At 42.6% G+C, this 17,328-nt stretch overlaps 1 protein-coding gene across 4 annotated transcripts in view; it reads right to left on the reverse strand.

Moving 5' to 3' along the window:
* Nucleotides 1-17,328, reverse strand: part of UPP1 (uridine phosphorylase 1) — a 233,571-nt gene that overhangs the window by 122,488 nt on the left and 93,755 nt on the right. The gene's annotated exons all lie outside the window — the stretch shown is intronic.

Here is a 17,328-nt window from a genome sequence, read left to right on the forward strand (position 1 = left end):
AAAATCTAAGCAAAGATAAGGGATTCTGGACATTGGGGCCACAAATAAAACAAGGGAATTATGCTCACCAAAATACCACCAACCACGTATACCAAATATGCAGGTCTGGGTGCTGAAATAATGCATGTCCATTGTATTATTGTTGCACATGGCCAAATCTGAATACAAAGAGTGATTATTGCTAAGTTATTTTTCGGCGGTAATAAAATACCGTCAGGCCCCAAATCTCCACAAAATACCCTACATATTTATGGTGCGTTGCAGGCCTGGAAAGTGATCATAGAGTACCTACTGGGCGTGGCAAGCGTGTCTCACACTGCCATTTGCACATTAAAGGGAACCCATTTTATAATAGCAGTGTGCCACTAAAAACGAATTTCAGAATGTCACAAAGGGAAACCACATTCTCAGATCTAGTGCAATATTTAGAGGCAAAGTTATTTGCACATGGGAATTGGTCTTCGAATAGCACGTTAGAATGGAGTAACCGCATTCAGGGTGAGGTGCAGAAAGAAAAACTAGACAATATTTTTGCAGAAGGCAGCATAATTCAGGTCTGCCTTACAAGATTATTGAATGCAGCCGATAAAAGTGCAGAGAAAGACTGTTTAATACGGCTATGCGGCAAAATATGGTTTATTTTAAACAAGTCCCTGCGAATGCAAGAGAATGATACTCAGCTAATTAACAGGTTAAAGACTGAATTAGATGGGGCAAGTAAAAATCAGGAAATGTTGAGAGCAGAATTGGATGTATGCCAAAAAGACATGCAATTAAAATGCAGAGACTTTGATACTCAGTTATCCAAAAGCAAGAAACAATTTGAAGATAGTGAGCAAGAATTGACACACTTAAAAGCCTTAGTGGATCACATTAGGCAGGATAAAGATGAGGTTGTTTCAGAAATGCAGATTTTACAAAAAGAACATTGTGAAAAAGAAGGTGATCTCCAGAGTGCAGAACAAGAAATGATTAAAATGATTCAAGAAAGAGACAAAAGAAATAAAGAGTTCAATGAATGCCAAATGCAAATGTGCGACATGCAGGAGGCGATTAATAAAATGAGCGATGAAAATAATTATTTGCAGAATGAAGCAACTAGACTCCTTAAAAAGTGTAAGGACTTAGAACAGCAAATGTGCATTCCCAGGTCCCAGGAGAGGCGGCAGGGTACCACATTCAATGGAGTGGAGGTGAATTCTAGCTCTGCCCAAAGAGCTAGTGCCCCAGTGACTGGGCCGGTGACTGAACTTGGTTGCAGCGCCCTTGGGGGATTTGATACTCCCATTGGGGGCAGCCACCAATCTCATACACCTGAAAACAGGATTGAATCACAAAATAGTGCAATTCCATGCATTGCAACAAGTAGCCCCATAAAAATAATGAAATCCATTAAAGCCCTGATCAAACCATTTAAAAAGGGAGGTGAATGCTGCATTGAGGATCACTTAGAAGCGGTACATGACATTTTTAAAGCGCTCCAGATACCTAAGGAACAGTACAGACAATATTTTCATTTAACTTTAGATGCCCCGACGGCCAGCATCATAAGGGGATTAAATGAACAGCAGAATATGACATGGCTGGAGTTTGAAAAAGAAATTAGGCGTCATTTTTCTCCTTTTCAGTCATTGCAGGAGGCAAAGAAAGTCGCGTACACTATTACTGCTGGACCTAATACATCCCCTCGCCAATTTTTACAAGACTTAAAAAGAGCATTCTCTCGCTTTGATGTATCTTTTGACTCAAATTCCAATGAGTTTAAAACCGCATACTTCTATGGGCTACAGAAAGACATCATATCCCAATTGGTCCGTGAATTTGACCGTGACAAGTCCCTTGAATGGATTGTACATCAAAGCACCAAGCTATATGAGGTACTCTATTGTCAGGGTAGAGAAAGTGATAAAATGAAAGATACTAGGCCTAAATCTAAAGAACCCTCAGCCACAGTAATGGAAATCAGGTCAGCCAAAATGTCCCTTGAGTCTGCTCAAAGTCAAGGTAAAAATAATGTGACACCTGAACAAAGGGGTAATCAACAAAGATCGCCATTTCCTGTACCAATGTTCCAATCACATGATCCTAGTAATAGAGAGAGCTACATCAGCCCTAGATATTTAGGGGATAGACCACGGGTAAGATACCGGTCTGATATGGCAGGTATGAACAATAACCAGAGACAAAATCAAGATCAAAGAAATGATGGTCCCTACCAGTCATTGGGGACACAGAGCAGATTTGATCCCAGCACCATGATATATGGTAATCAGGATAGGCCCCGATATGTGGATCGATTTACTGATAATGGAAATCAATATAGGGGCCAGTACCCACAATCTGAGAGACAGGACATGAGGCAAAACGTGAACTACAGTCCACGCCAGTACAATGATTCCCCACCAGGGGACTATAATCAAAGGATGGGTGCAACCCGCTCCCCTCCACAAATGAATCAAGAGTTCAGAAACCATCCCAACCGGTATCAATCACCTGAGAGGTATCAGAATAGATCCAATCAGGGGGAAAACAACCAATATCGACCTAGGCCACAGAAAGAGGATCCTAGAGAGATGGAAAGGTTCCAGTACCTTGAGGCCCAAGTGAAAATGTTAGCTGAGCAAATAGGAAAGCTCTATACAGCGCAAAAACAACCTTCCAAAGAGGGGGCTGATGGCCATAGCAATGACCGGGGGGCTTCCGAAAAGTGACTAAGTACTCATGATAATCGCAGTGCCAAAATGACAGATTGCTCTGATATAATTTTGCATGACAACTCTGAGGTGACTAATGGATTAAAAATGAAAGTACCAGTAAATGAAATTGTGATAGAAAGTGCAAATACTTCTAAAAAAGAGGTACGGTTTAACTTAGAGCTAAATAAAACAGTAAAGATTTGCACAAATGAAAAAGAAACATTAGGAATTCCAAAAGAACAAAGGGACAGATTTAAGAAAAATGACTCATGCATGGGGAATACCAGTGAACAGGGAGTAAGTGGGGATGCCATAGCTCCTTCCCTGGGCAAGCAAAACAATGACCAAACACAGACAGAAAAAGGAAATACTCACAAGGAGGGTACAAGTCAATCACCTGAAGAATTCTTTGAGCCACATATTTTTGAAGAGGCTGAAAGGGCTGGTATTACACTCAATGATCACAAATGCACAGAATTAAAAAATGACAAATTGCTGAATGATGTTGTTACACATGTTCAGTTGGAAGGTTGTAATGTGGTCTCTGATGTTACCCAGATGGATGGGCGAACAGTGGCCACACTCCAAAAAACTTCTGATCATGGAGAAATGAATAAAATATCTCGCACAGAAATGGGTAAAAAGGAGGGAAAAATGTCTTTTCATTTACCAATGTGCTTAGCCAAAAGTGAAAAAGACCTGAGAAAGGTGAGCCCTGAAATCAGTAAGAATTCACATTTCTTATGTGTATTAGAGGAAGTTGAGGACAGATATTATGCACCCATCACTGTAGAAGAAAAATGCCACACCTTCGCTATGATTGACACTGGCGCACAGGCCACAATTATGTCCAAGGAGCTGGTAAAGAGTATCAATGAAGGGAGGCCTCCACAGAGTCAGATCACAGTGAAGGCAAATCAAGGCCCAGTGCATAACTTTAATGGGGAGGAGGTGCCCATCATAGGTGTAACTGAGGTTGACATAAAAATAGGAAAGCACAGAATGAAACAAGAGGTATTGATCACATCTATTTGTGAAATTCCATTTCTGATGGGGACAGATTGCCTGAAAAGATTGTCTCCTCTCATAGATGGGGTGAATGGAGTGCTGTGGTCCTTAACCAAAAAACCATTGAGGCCTAAGAAACTAAAATCACAAAACAGCAATATAAAAGAATGTCACACCGTTGCCAAAACAAATGATGCTGTGGAGGTATATCTCCAGAATAGCTGCATACCTAGTGTCACTGTTATATTAATGTGTCAAGACAAAGATCAGAGCGACAATGAAAAACTACCTGTACAAATATACTTGGACCCAAGGAAAGATTGGCAGACTGCTATAGATGAGCACACATTACGTTTTTACTTAAAAGAGAATACATGCAAACAGAATATTGTTCCTAAAACAGATTCAGAAAAACACATTACCACTCTGGCAGAAATACACATGGAAGATGAGCAACCATGGGTTCACGTTGGTATAAATGATTATCTTAAAACAATAAAAGCCACTTTAGCGCTTGAACATGAAAGGAGTTTCATTAATGAGAAATTGTTGCAAAAAATTATGGAGAGGGAAGAAATCCCGAAATTTAGGATTAAAAACCAATATGTTTCTGGGTTGGACAGTCCAGACTTTGAAAACCGAATTGCAGGCAGATGCATGCTTAAAATTAGCATTGGGCAGAAAATAATTTACCATAATGTATGGATAGTGAGTGGAGCACAAAATGAATTTTACATGGGCAATGACATCATGCACAGAATGTGTATGGTGTTAGATTTCCTTAATCAAAAAATATGGTCACGCCTAGGTGGTCCGGCACCTGAATTTGAAGACAAAAGAAGGGCTTATCATTGTGCACAACTGGTTCCTTATGCCATCGAATTACAAATAAGGAAAGATACTATTATTCCTGCATTTACAAAACAGTTTGCAATAACACTGAAATGCAAGAATGGACAGCAGATGAAAGGCTCTGATGCATTTGTATGCCTGAATGAATCCATAAAACAGCAAGGCCTGGATTATGAATACATTCCATTGGTAGACATTGGTGAGGGATCTGTAGAAATCATGGTAAATAATAAAGGTTGTCAGGATATTCATTTAGAGGAAAACTCCCCATTAGGAATGGCCATACAAAAATCACATTATACGGCAGATTTAAATAACATGGTGATTGGGAATATTCCTGAAAAATATGTAGATGCCAAGGGCGAGTTGCCAGAACACCTGGACTCTCAGCCCAAAGGAATATTTAAAATTCATTCTGTGTATCCTTATGATTCAAATGAGACAGTGTGCTGCCATCAAGAGGATTGCATAATATTTAATTTAAATGAAAATGAAACAGGAAATCAGCCCATTGAAGTGGAAGCTGATATGCCAAAATATTTAAAAGTGGCAGCTCTACGAAAAGACACAGCCACACAGTTAGAGGAAAGCGCTGAGATTCCTTTACCAGAAGAGTTTCCAGAATTTTCCAGAATGGTAGAAGAGCAGATCTCCTTAGCGGATGCATGTGACAGCGATGGGGATCGAAACGACCTGAGGGAAATATTTATGGAGTTTAAGGATGTATTTGCAAAAGATGCTTATGATTGTGGTTTAACTGATTTACATGTGGCCACACTACCAGAAGGTTGTAGCAGAAATCCAGTGTTTGTACGCCAGTATAGACTACCGCTGGCATGTTTAGAATCATTGGCAGAGATTATTAAAAATTTGGAATCACGGGGAATAATTAGGCCCATTCATAGCACATCCAATACGCCTATTTTAGGTGTGTTAAAGCCAAATGGTCAATGGCGGCTGTGTGCAGACTTAAGAGAGTTAAATAAAAGAGTACCAGTATCTAGGTGGCCACTACCATTCATTGATCAGGGCCTAGCTCAGATAGATGGTTCAAATGTATTTACCACATTAGATCTCACATCTGGATATTGGTGTGTGCCATTGGCAGAGGAGATACAACACCTATTTTCCTTTACATTTGACAGGACTCAATATGCCTGGCTTAGAGCTCCGTTCGGGTACATCAATAGTGGGAGTGAATTTGGCATATTTTTGAGAAAGGCCATGCCGGATGCAGCGGAAAGAGGAACAATAGTTTATGTGGATGATGTCCTGATAAAAAATGAAAACCTTAAAAGCCATTTTGATGAAATAAGACATGTGCTTGGCCAATTGCAGAAAGCAGGCGCCAAAGTATCTTTGCAAAAAGCACAATGGTGCAAGAAAAAAGTGAACTTTCTAGGGCATGAAGTGACTGAACATGGGCTAAATCCACAAAGGAAGAAAATAGAGGCCATACAAAGATTAAAAGATCCTAAAAATGTGAAAGGAGTAAAAAGTTTATTAGGGATGACAGGCTATAACAGAAAGTTCATTGAGAATTATGCAGAAATCACTCAACCATTGACTAAACTGCTTAAACTAAATACTCCCTGGAGATGGGAAAGAGAGCAGTCTGATGCAGTGGCTAGATTGAAGGAATGTCTTGTAAAGGCACCATGTTTAGCATACCCCATAAAGGACAGGGATTTCTTTATAGAAATAGGCTTTTCTGAACATTGTATGTCAGCAGTGTTATCACAAAAACACGATTTGAATCACAAAACAATTGCATATGCAAGTAAGGCATTTTCCCAAGTTGAAATGAAATTTAATGAATGTGAAAAGGCCCTATTAACCACTGTGTGGGCGCTACAACATTTTTGCCCCATTGTTCAGGGAGAAAAGGTGATTATTGAAACAAATCATCAACCTTTGCAATTTTTAGAGAGTAAAAGAATTAGATCAGGCAATCTAGCGCAATCCAGAATCACTTCATGGACGCTGGCATTACAAGGTTTTCCCGTAGAAGTAAGATATGGACAAAATAAAAAGAGCCCAATTGCTCAAGGGTTAGCTGACTTACATGACTGTGCAGCTGAACAAATACCAAATGAAATGGAAGTGGAAGCTAGTTTACAGGAATTTGAACAATCACCACACAAAGCTTTTGATGAAAAAACATGCAAGGATTTGCCAACTGTATATGTGGACGGTTGTGCTTTTCACATTGAAAATGACAATAATAAACAATTAGTGGCAGGAATAGGAAATGTCTGGTTGAAATGTGAAGGCGTTCCTAGTATAGGGATGAGGATTGGAGATAGGAGCAGTCAGGTGGCGGAATTGGCAGCCATCTATAAAGCAATTGCTACTGCAGTTGATAAAAAGTTCAGTGAAATTGTCCTGGTGACTGATTCTGACTATGCACGGAATAGCTTTGTGGAGTATTTGCCTGGTTGGAAAGCAAGAGGCATGGTTACATACAACAAAAAGCCACTTAAACATGGAAAAATGATACAAGCCATAGACAAATTGGTGTCAGAAAATAATTTAACAATATACTGGAGAAAAATTCGTGGGCATTTAAAAACACCAGGAGAGGATAAGGAGGGAAATGATAAGGCAGACCATCTGGCTAAGATTGGGGCTGTGATGGGAGAATTGCTACCTATTGATTATTTAATGGGTGAAATACAAATTGATGCAGTCACACGTTCTAAAGCACCAAAGGAGGTAGATCAACCGGTGGTGCAGTGGAGTCATGACACGCCAGACCAAGATTTGATTGAGGCACAAAAGAATGATCAAATTTTGGGAATCTATTATAATCATTTGATAGATCCTGAACAAAATCCTTTAACAGAAAATGATTGTATGGGAAAAGAAGAGTTGAGGGTGTTATTAAAGAACAAAACACAAATTAGATTACAGGATGGACTCATGATTAGAGAGTCCATGACAGGGCAAATACAGTGGGTAGTACCCCTTTCATTCAGAGGACTAATGCTACACCATGCACATGATGCCATAACTGCAGGCCATAGAGGTTCACAAAAAACATTAGAAATACTAAAAGATTATGCTTATTGGCCTCATATGTCCCAAGATGTGGAATTATATACTAGAGGATGTCTAGTATGCGCCCAATTTAAACCTGCTTCACCAATGCATAGAGCACCATTGATGAAAAGAGGCCTAACTCTCCCATGGTCAGATTTGCAAATAGACTATGTAGGTCCTTTAAAAAGATCGAGCAGGGGACACCGTTATATTTTGAGTGTGGTATGTTTGATGTCAAAGTGGATTGAGTGCATTCCTACACCAGATTGTAGTGCGCAAACAGCAGCCACATTGCTGGTGAACCATGTGTTCTCAAGGTTTGGGTTGCCGCAAAGAATTGAGTCAGACAGAGGAAGTCATTTCACAAGTACTCTAATGAGCAAGGTATGGCAAATACTAGGTGTGAAAAGGAAACTACATATCGCATATCGGGTGGCGTCTTCAGGTACAGTTGAAAGAAGCAATAGGTCTGTTGTGGATATTTTAAAGAAATTTGTGGCAGAAGCAGGTTCCAGCTGGGATTTGCGTTTACCATTGGTTTTGATGGCAATCAGGTCGACTCCTGCCAAAGCAACAGGTGTTAGCCCCCATGAGGTCTTAACAGGTAGGAAAATGGTGTTACCACAACACCTACTATACAGAACACATGAGCAAACTCTAGTGAGTGCATCCACAGTTCATGAATATATTGATGAACTGAGGAGGCATTTGCAACATGCATTTGCTTTTGTGCAGAGAAATCTGGAAAGAGCTGCTGACAGTGCAAAGTCATATTATGATAAAAAGACATCAGTAAAGGAATACAGTGTAGGGGATCAGGTGTACAAGTTTCATTTTGGAAAAAGTAAACAGAAAAATTCTAAATTTCTAGCAGCCTGGCAGGGGCCATTTCGAATTATAGATAAAGTCTCTCCTGTAGTGTATAAAATTTTGAAAAATGAAGGTGAAACAGCAATAGAGCAGTTTGTCCATGTAAATCAAATCAAACCATGCCATCCCAGACATGAGATCAGGCAGCTTGAGCATGTAGAAACGGATAGAGTCCCTTGAGAAAATAAATGGGTGTAATCAGAAGGCAGTGACAAAGAAGTTAAAAAAAAGTTGATTGTTATGATGGCACATAAACACTGTAATATATGTAAAAATATATAATATAAATAAATAAATAAATAAATGCACATATAACGGAAGCTCGTGGTTGGTGTGCAGAGAGAAAGTGTATTAAATATTGAATGCTGTTTTATATATGCTTGTTTTCTTTTAACTTGTATTTGATTTCAGAAAAAAAGAAGAAAAAAAAAAAACGAAATATTTTTACCAAGCATGTTTTATTTTTGGCAAAAGGATGAAGTTAGTATTGTGCTATGTACTTAATCTGTTTATTTTCTATTTTGATTTAGACAATTAACATTATTTGGTCGGAGGTTCCGGGATCAGAGGCCACGGGAGACGATGGAGTCCTGGAGTCCCCTGGATGAAGACCAAAAGATGCCTGCCTCCAGGTGGAGGTGAAGACAAAATAACCGGAATGCCAAAAGAGATGACTACTGTGGATTCAAGATTGCCAAGATGAAAGAGTACTCGAATGAACCGAATGACATCGCTGGTCGGGACATACCAAAAGAGACAAAACAAAAGTTCCGGCATATGAAGTTCCACGTATTTATTATTTTAATTATTTATTTTAATTTGTTATATTACTTATTTGTTTTAGTTAGTTGTTTTATTTCATTGTTTTTAATTGACTTGGAAAATTTAAACTTAAAGTAATGCCACTTCCACTGAGAAGGCAAATGTGGAACATTTTATGAACTGATGGACTCAGATGAAATGTTGATTGCAAATTTTCATTGATGCACATGAATATTCATTTTGTTGGATTGCTATATTGTAAAGAAAATAGAACAAGTTGTTTTTAGGAATTGGCTTGGATTATAGCCAAGTTCTAAAAACAAAAGGAGGGTATATGTAAGGATATTTGGCGTGTTACAGTACAGAGTACAGTAATACTGCACAAGTAGCACAAATTTTTTGCAGCACCACCACAAGGGTGCGGTGCATTGCTATATGGTTGCCAGATTAACAAGGAAAGACAGGCTATTCAGTCAAAAACGATTTTAACATATAAGATGCAAATCTATTTTTACAGTTAAAAGCACACGTGCTCATTTAAAAATGCACACTATTTTTCACCTGAAATGCCTATATTGCTAGAGACACATTTGAAAATTAACAGCTAACCTATTAACCATTAACCTGACTAATAAAACCTTATTTAATATAACCCACTAATAAAATGTGTTCTCCACTGCAGAATTAGGCATACTCTGAAAACCATTTAAATGTGTGTGCAGATTTTTTCTCTTCTCTTCTCTGCCTGATTCTCCGTGTTTTTGTGCACAGTAACTGCAGGAGAAGGAAGTCAGATTTGCAACAATTGCAAATGTATAAGCGAAGCTATTGTTGAAGAGTAGGAGGATGAGAGATGATGGATTTCATTGGGACACGTCATACAGAGGGCTGAGAGGAAAGTTTTAGTGGGCAGTATCAGGGAAAAAAGACAGGCAGACATCTTTCTGCACTACTGGGGAGAAGACCTGGCTGTGGGGTCCTGACTGAATGCAGATTCCTGTGTCCTGCTGCAGTCGAGATTGGGGATAGCTGAAAGAAAAACCTTTCCACTGGCTGAGGCATTCCTAGCTGAAAAAGCTGAGAATTCCAGGCAATGACCCCGGCTTGAGAAGGCAAGCGTTCCTTTTTGTTGGAGTTAATCCAAGAGAGCCACATTCACAAAGAGAACAACTAAAAAGATAAGGTAATGAGAAGTGTGGGAGCTGAGTGTGTACGGTAATATGCAGTCAGTGTAGGATTCCTGTGCGTGTCTTAATCAAATACCAATGTTGCAATTTGAGTTCTGTTCTCCGCCACGCTCTTTGCAGTGTGTCATAGACAATGCTTTGACTGTACCATTTTATTTATTTCTGTAAAGAATGAGATCGTGTCTAAATGCAGCTTTTATAATACAGAAAATATTTGAAAACAGACGGGTGTTTTATTTTCTATTTACCATTACAATGCCGATGATGTGGGGAGATTTTTAAACAGTGCAATGGTCATTTTAAGACAGATGTGTGCATGTCAGAATCAGTATGAATAATTGTGAGTGACTGTAGCATAGCTTGTTGGAGGTACATGAGCCAACGGGAAGAGAGACTCTCTGAACATAGCTCCCTTCCGTATATAAGGTAGTGGAAATTACCACAAGACTACCACATATAGTTCTCTGTCGTAAATAAGTCAGTGAGTTCGCCCATGGTGGCACACCAACACTATCACTGGAAATGTGGTATTCCTAGAATGCAGGTCTGAGGTCTCTCTAGTGATCACACGAAAAATCTAAGCAAAGATAAGGGATTCTGGACATTGGGGCCACAAATAAAACAAGGGAATTATGCTCACCAAAATACCACCAACCACGTATACCAAATATGCAGGTCTGGGTGCTGAAATAATGCATGTCCATTGTATTATTGTTGCACATGGCCAAATCTGAATACAAAGAGTGATTATTGCTAAGTTATTTTTCGGCGGTAATAAAATACCGTCAGGCCCCAAATCTCCACAAAATACCCTACAGGACTGACGTTATCGTTAATTTGGACAGTCGCTGGACTTTGTGTAGAATAGAGTTGACCTTCTCATCCGAGGGGGTGGCAAGTTATGCTAGGGTTTTGAGGCGTGAGCCTGGGAACAGTGAGTTTTGAGCAGGCTGTATGCAGGATTTTGGAAAGTTGATGGAGAATCCCAGAGATGTTATACACTGGATGGTTTCTTCAGTGTGCCATGTTAATAGTGGCAGGGTTGGAGCGCGCACTAGCCAATCGTCCAGGTAAGGGTAGACGTAGATGCCCGAGTGCCGGAGGTGGGCGCCACTGGAGCTAGGCATTTTGTGAACACCTGTGGTGCTGACTTTCGGTCGAAGGGTAGCGCCTTGGTTTGATAGTGCTTGCCGTGCACTACGAAGCGGAGGAAGCGTCTGTGTCGTCGATGTATGGGGATATGGAAATACGCATCCTCCAAGCCCAGAGAGGAGACAAAGTCTACTTGTTCCAGCTGGTCTAGAATGTGTTGCAGCATGACCATGCAAAACTTTTGGGACTTTCGGAACTTGTGTAGTTTCCTGAGATCCATTATGGGTCTCCAGCCTCTGGACTTTTTCTGACTAGGAAGTATCTGGAGTACACTCTGGAGACCCAGAGGTGCAATGAGACAACTTTTATTGCCGCCTTTTTTAGAAGGGCCTGAACTTCCTGCAGAAGGAAGGATTGGTATTGTTCCTTTTTCCGCATGGAAGGAATGGAAGGGCATTTTCCCATGAATTCTAGGGTCTAACCCTGACGAATGATGTTAAGCACCCATTTGTTGGTTGTGATGTTTTCTCACTGCGTGACAAAGTTGGACAACCAACTGCCTACCGAGTGTGGAAGCGGGGGTCGGGTACTGGGGCTGGTCATGATTGTTTAGTGGCTGGGGCCCTTGAAGAAACACTGCGTCAACGCTGGTTTCCCCTGTACGCCTGGGACCTTCCTTTTTAAACTGCCTGAGAGCCCGTGCGGGATATTTGTGGGCGATAGGAGGACCTGTACTCCCTTGACCTTCTTGAGAATCTTGGTTTCCCAGATAGAAAAGACTGGTGGCGTTGTTGGAGGGTGCCTAGGGAACGGCCTCTGTCACCGTCTGCTTTTATGGTTTGCAGGGTTTCGTAAACTTTTTTCCCAAAAAGATCTACCGGATCAAAGGGAATATCGACCACATTTGTTTGAACTTCCGGTTGGAAGTTGGTGGCCTTCAGCCATCTCTGGTGCCGCATGACAACCCCATTTCCCATCTGCCAAAAACCTGTATTGGCGATGTCTAATGCCACAGTGATGGCATGGTATGAAGCGGCCTGACCTTCATGGAATAGAGAAATTCCAGGATGGGATCCATCTTCTACCAAAGCTTGCGATCATACCAGGAGAGGATTGCCAATGAATTTGCCGCATTGATGATAGTCACGGCTGTGGATATAACCATCTTCCTGAAGGTGTCAAGCTGCTTATACTTCTTGTCAGGCGGCACCATGCATGGGGAGGAAGGATTGGTGGACCGTTTCCGTGCTGCTGCCGAGACTGCAGAGTCTGGGCAGGGTTGAGTGCGCAGGCACTTTGGAGCTCAATCTGGTCCCTGTACTTTTTCTCCAGGCGGTCTGTATTTTTTTTTATTTTATTTTTTACATTTGTAGAGCGCTCTACAGCCCAAGGGCATTGAGGCGCTTAAAACGGATCGTAAGAAGGCATATTTAAGGGTTACAAAAAGCCGCCCAACAAGTATTCTTGAAATTACATGTTACAGAACACATTGGTACATATGTTAGCAATAAACATACAGATTGTTTAGGATGTGCACGTGGGGCCTGCAGGTTTACACAAAGAGCTTGGTTTTGATGGCCTTACGAAAGGCACCATGGGATTCAATTAGCCTAAGGTGTGGTGGTAAGGTGTTCCAGTGGGTGGCAGCCATGGTGGAGAAGCTGATGCCACCAGCACGTGCTTTGTTGGTTTTTGGAACAGTAATCATGTTGGCATATGCTGTTCTGGCTGGCATGGTGGTGCAAGGTTTGGCGATCCTTTGGACAAGGTAAGGTGGGGCCATATCATGGAGGCATTTGTGCGTCAGGGCAAGGGTTTTGAATATGATTCTTTCCTTGACTGGGAGCCAGTGGACTTGTTTTCTGAGACCTGAGATATGGTCCCTGCGCGAAGTGCCCGTGGTAGCCCTAAGGTCATTGTTCTGAACGAGTTGTAGTTTAGCAAGGTTTTTCGCGGATGTTCCTATGAGTAGGGCATTGCAATAGTCAAGCCTTGAGCCGATTATTGCCCTGGCGATCGTAAGGCAGTTCTGTTGGAAGAGATATGGCCTCACGGCATTGAGCAGTTTAAAGTGGTAGGCTGCGGCGGAAGCTATGGCATTGACCTGCCTGTCCATAGTCCGGTTCGGATCCAGGTAAACACCAAAGGTTTTGACTGTTTGAGAGATGGGGATGTTGTCAACGGTGAAGGAGCTGTATTGCTTGTCCAGCCTGCCCAGTGTGGACGGGGATCCAATAAGCAGAATTTCGTTTTTCTCAGTATTGAGGCATAGCCAGTTTTCTGCCATCCAAGATTGGACAGTGGAGTAGATGGAGTTGAGGGTGTTAAGGTCGGACGTGTAATCACCCGAGAGGGGGATGAGCACCTGAGTGTCATCAGCATAGTTGGTGTATGAGTTGCCCAGGGCATCCAGAATTTTGAAGAGGGGCCTCGTGAAGAGATTGTAGAGGGTGGGGGCAATGCAGGAACCCTGTGGGATGCTGCATTGAATGAGGCTGGGATTGGCAGAGGCTGTGTCTGAAAAAACCTTCATTACTCTTTCTTGCAGAAAGGAGGTTATCCATTTACAGGCCCTGGGGGAGAAATTAGCTGCGGTGACGAGATGGTGGCATAGGGTCTTGTGATCAACAAGGTCAAAGGCAGCAGATAGGTCCAGAAGGAGAAGTAGTGCTGGTTTGCCTGCATCTCTAAGATCGTCCATCTGATTTTTAAGGTCAAGGAGGGCCGTTTCGGTGCCATGTCGCGGCCGGAAGCCGGATTGCCGAAGCCCTAGGAGGTTGTCCTCCAGGAACTTTTGCACTTGCAGGTAAGCTGTTTTGTCCAACATTTTTAGTAGGAATGGGACAGTGGTGATAGGTCTGTAATTCCCTGGGACCGATGGGTCTAGGGCAGGTTTTTTGAGGAGTGGTCGGACCCACGCTTCTTTGAGTCCAGCTGGGACGTGGCCAGACTGGAAGAATGCGTTGATGAAAGCGGTGATAAAAGGCGCAAGGGGGATTGCACAGTCCTTGATGACCTGCGCAGGGCAAGCGTCCCCTTTGCAATTAGATGGTTTGATAGACGTGAGGAGGGCAATGACTTCAGACTCAGTCATGTCCTTGAATTCAAAAAGAGGGGGTTGGTTGGTGTCAGTGGTTGGTGATGGTGGGCTGTGGTTGTTGGCTATGATATCGATAAGAGCCCTTTGGTGGGCCAAGATTTTGGAGTGCAGGGTGTCCAGTTTCTCAAGCATGGCCGATTGAATTTCGTTGCACCAAGCCTCGTCTTTAACAAGAGTGAGAGGAGGGGAGGTGGGGGTTTCAAGCTCTCTGAAAATGGCAAAAATGTCTTTGGTGGCGGATTTGGCATTGGCTATCCTTGTGTTAAAGGATAGGATTTTGGCCTTGATAATGGCTGTCTTATATTCATTAGACAGTGCCTTGAAAGCAACTTTAGTGGAATCTTTGGGGATGTTCTTCCAAGAAGTATGAGCAGCTCTCTTCTTTGAACGCAACTGTAGGAGCTTCTGGGTAAACCAGGCGTTCGTATGTTTGACTTTCTTTGCTTTTTTGAGGGTAAGTGGGGCTACCGTGTCTACGGCTAGAGTGATGCTCTTGGTGCTGAAAAGGGGTTCTTCATGACCAGAAGACCATCCTCCCAGGCGTCCTGCAACATGGGAATGGACACTACAGACGTTCTGGAAGCTTCACGTCTCTGGAAAAGAAAACCTTCCTTTGTTCTTCCGGTATACGATCAAACAGTTTAGCTGCATATGGTATGAGGGTGTGAAACATGCCAATTTCATCTGGAGGTGAATCTCTTGGCGGCAGATCTGATGGCTCACCATCGCCTGGGACAAGGTTGTCAAAGACATCCGTGGTATGAGTATCTGGAGACTTGTCAGTGAGATCATTTCCAGCCTCAGTATCAGTCTCAGTGACAGTGGCAACCAGTGGAGAGAACTATTGCAGAGGTCTAGATGGCCCAAGGTGGGGCCAAAATCTCTCTTGAAGGGAAATCCTGAGGTCCGCCTTGAGGAGGAGAAGGAAGATGATGCTGGCATTCTGACACCAGGGTTTGCACAGTGGACAATATATCCAGTGAAAGACCCCTGGCCACAGGAGGAGTACCCAGTGGGGCTGGTGGGTGAACTGGTAGAGGGTTTTGCCTAGGAGGGAGCAGTAAAGGCATGCTGGGAAGAGGAGCAGGTTCTTCATGCACTTCCTCATGGTCAAAGAATAGAGCCTCCAGAGGCTCATCATCGGAAAATTCACCTTGCTGGAGCAATTACTGAGGTGGAACATAGGGTGCCAGAGTGAACAATGGCTGAACCCACGTGGGCCTTGGCAGAAAATCCAAAGCAGAAATCATCTCCTTGTGAACGCTAACTCCTCTTGGACACGTGGCTATTACGGGTCCCAGAACCTGTGTAACCAGTGGTGCTGATGGTGGTCGGGGTGGCAAGGATATCTTGGCCATAGAAGAACTGGTTGATGGATTAGTAATGGTCTTGATTGCAGTGACGGTAGTCTTGGAGGAAGCGGTCAACGGAATAACCAATAAGATTGTCAACGAGGTTGTCGTCGGGGTGGGCGTGTCATTGATGATGAAGGTTTTGGACGTTTATGGGTCGTCAACGAGATGGCTGACAAGGTAGTCATCGACAGTGACTTTGTGCGACTCAGAGTCTTCGACAGAGTCGTAGTGGAAGCGGTGGTTGACCGTTGATTCTCTGATGAATGTTTTGATGGTGGAGCTTTAGGCGCCACATCTGCTGACAAGACGACTGTATGAGTAGGCAAGGTGCTTGACGAGGGAGCAGGCATCAACAAAGTGGTCGACGGTGGAATAGCGTGATGCGACCCATGTCCCTTTTTGAGTTTCTTCCCCAGGGAAGGTTCCTTGTAGGATGTCTTCATCTTAGAAGAGGGAGTGCGTTCCAAGCGTCTGGTGTGTCTAGCGGAGGCATGGCTGCAGACCGAGGTGGAGTCAGAGGCCCTAGCACCCTCATCTAGCCATGTCACCAACCTAAGATGGCGGTCCTTGCAAGTTTTCGATGAAAAGGATTGGCAGATGGGACAACCGTTGTGATCAGGATACAGGCAGTACATGCAGATCTTCAATATACACCTTCTTGAGGTGTCATTTGGGACAAGCCTTAAAAAGGCTTTTTTTTCCCTTATGTCTTCCATGAATGGATGAAGAAGGCCTCATATGGGGGTGCAATTCCGTCGATGGTTGGAACCTCACCGGCAATTGATCACTGTAGTCGGGAAGCAGTGAGTCATTAAACTTGAGGAATCGGATGTCATTTTTCTCAAAAACAGGACAAAAAACGTCAGGTTTTGAAGAGCAAATATTGAGGACTCCCAACACTTAAACATGCAGTAAAAAATTTGAAGATGGCCAGCTGGGGTGGAGCTAAGGAGGACCACTGTTATTGGCTTGGACAGTATGACCCAAAGTGACACTGGTAGACTACAAAAGTGACAAGCAGTTTTAAGCTTTAAAGCTAAACTGCCTTAATATTACCGAGGATTCCCAGCCTGACGTTGTGGAATATTCATTAAGCATGTGAATCCATGAAAGATCCAATGCCAGAGAAGAGTAAAGACATGGATACAGGAATGAAAAATGGTTGAGCTAGGGCACAGAGTGGGCAGTGGAAAGACAAAGGAAGGAAGAAATGGGAAGAAGACAGGCAGGACAGTGGAGACAAGAATATAAGGGCGAGAAAAAGAGAGTAGAGAATGGGGAAAGGATAGAATCTCCCAGGGGAGAATACGAGAAGCTAAGATGGGGGTAATGGGGTTGAAAAGGTTTTGATGAGTGCAGCTTGT

The sequence above is a fragment of the Ambystoma mexicanum genome, chromosome 5p (genome assembly GCF_040938575.1).
Source record: "Ambystoma mexicanum isolate Mex_15411 chromosome 5p, UKY_AmexF1_1, whole genome shotgun sequence".
NCBI classification, from domain to species: Eukaryota; Metazoa; Chordata; class Amphibia; order Caudata; family Ambystomatidae; genus Ambystoma; species Ambystoma mexicanum.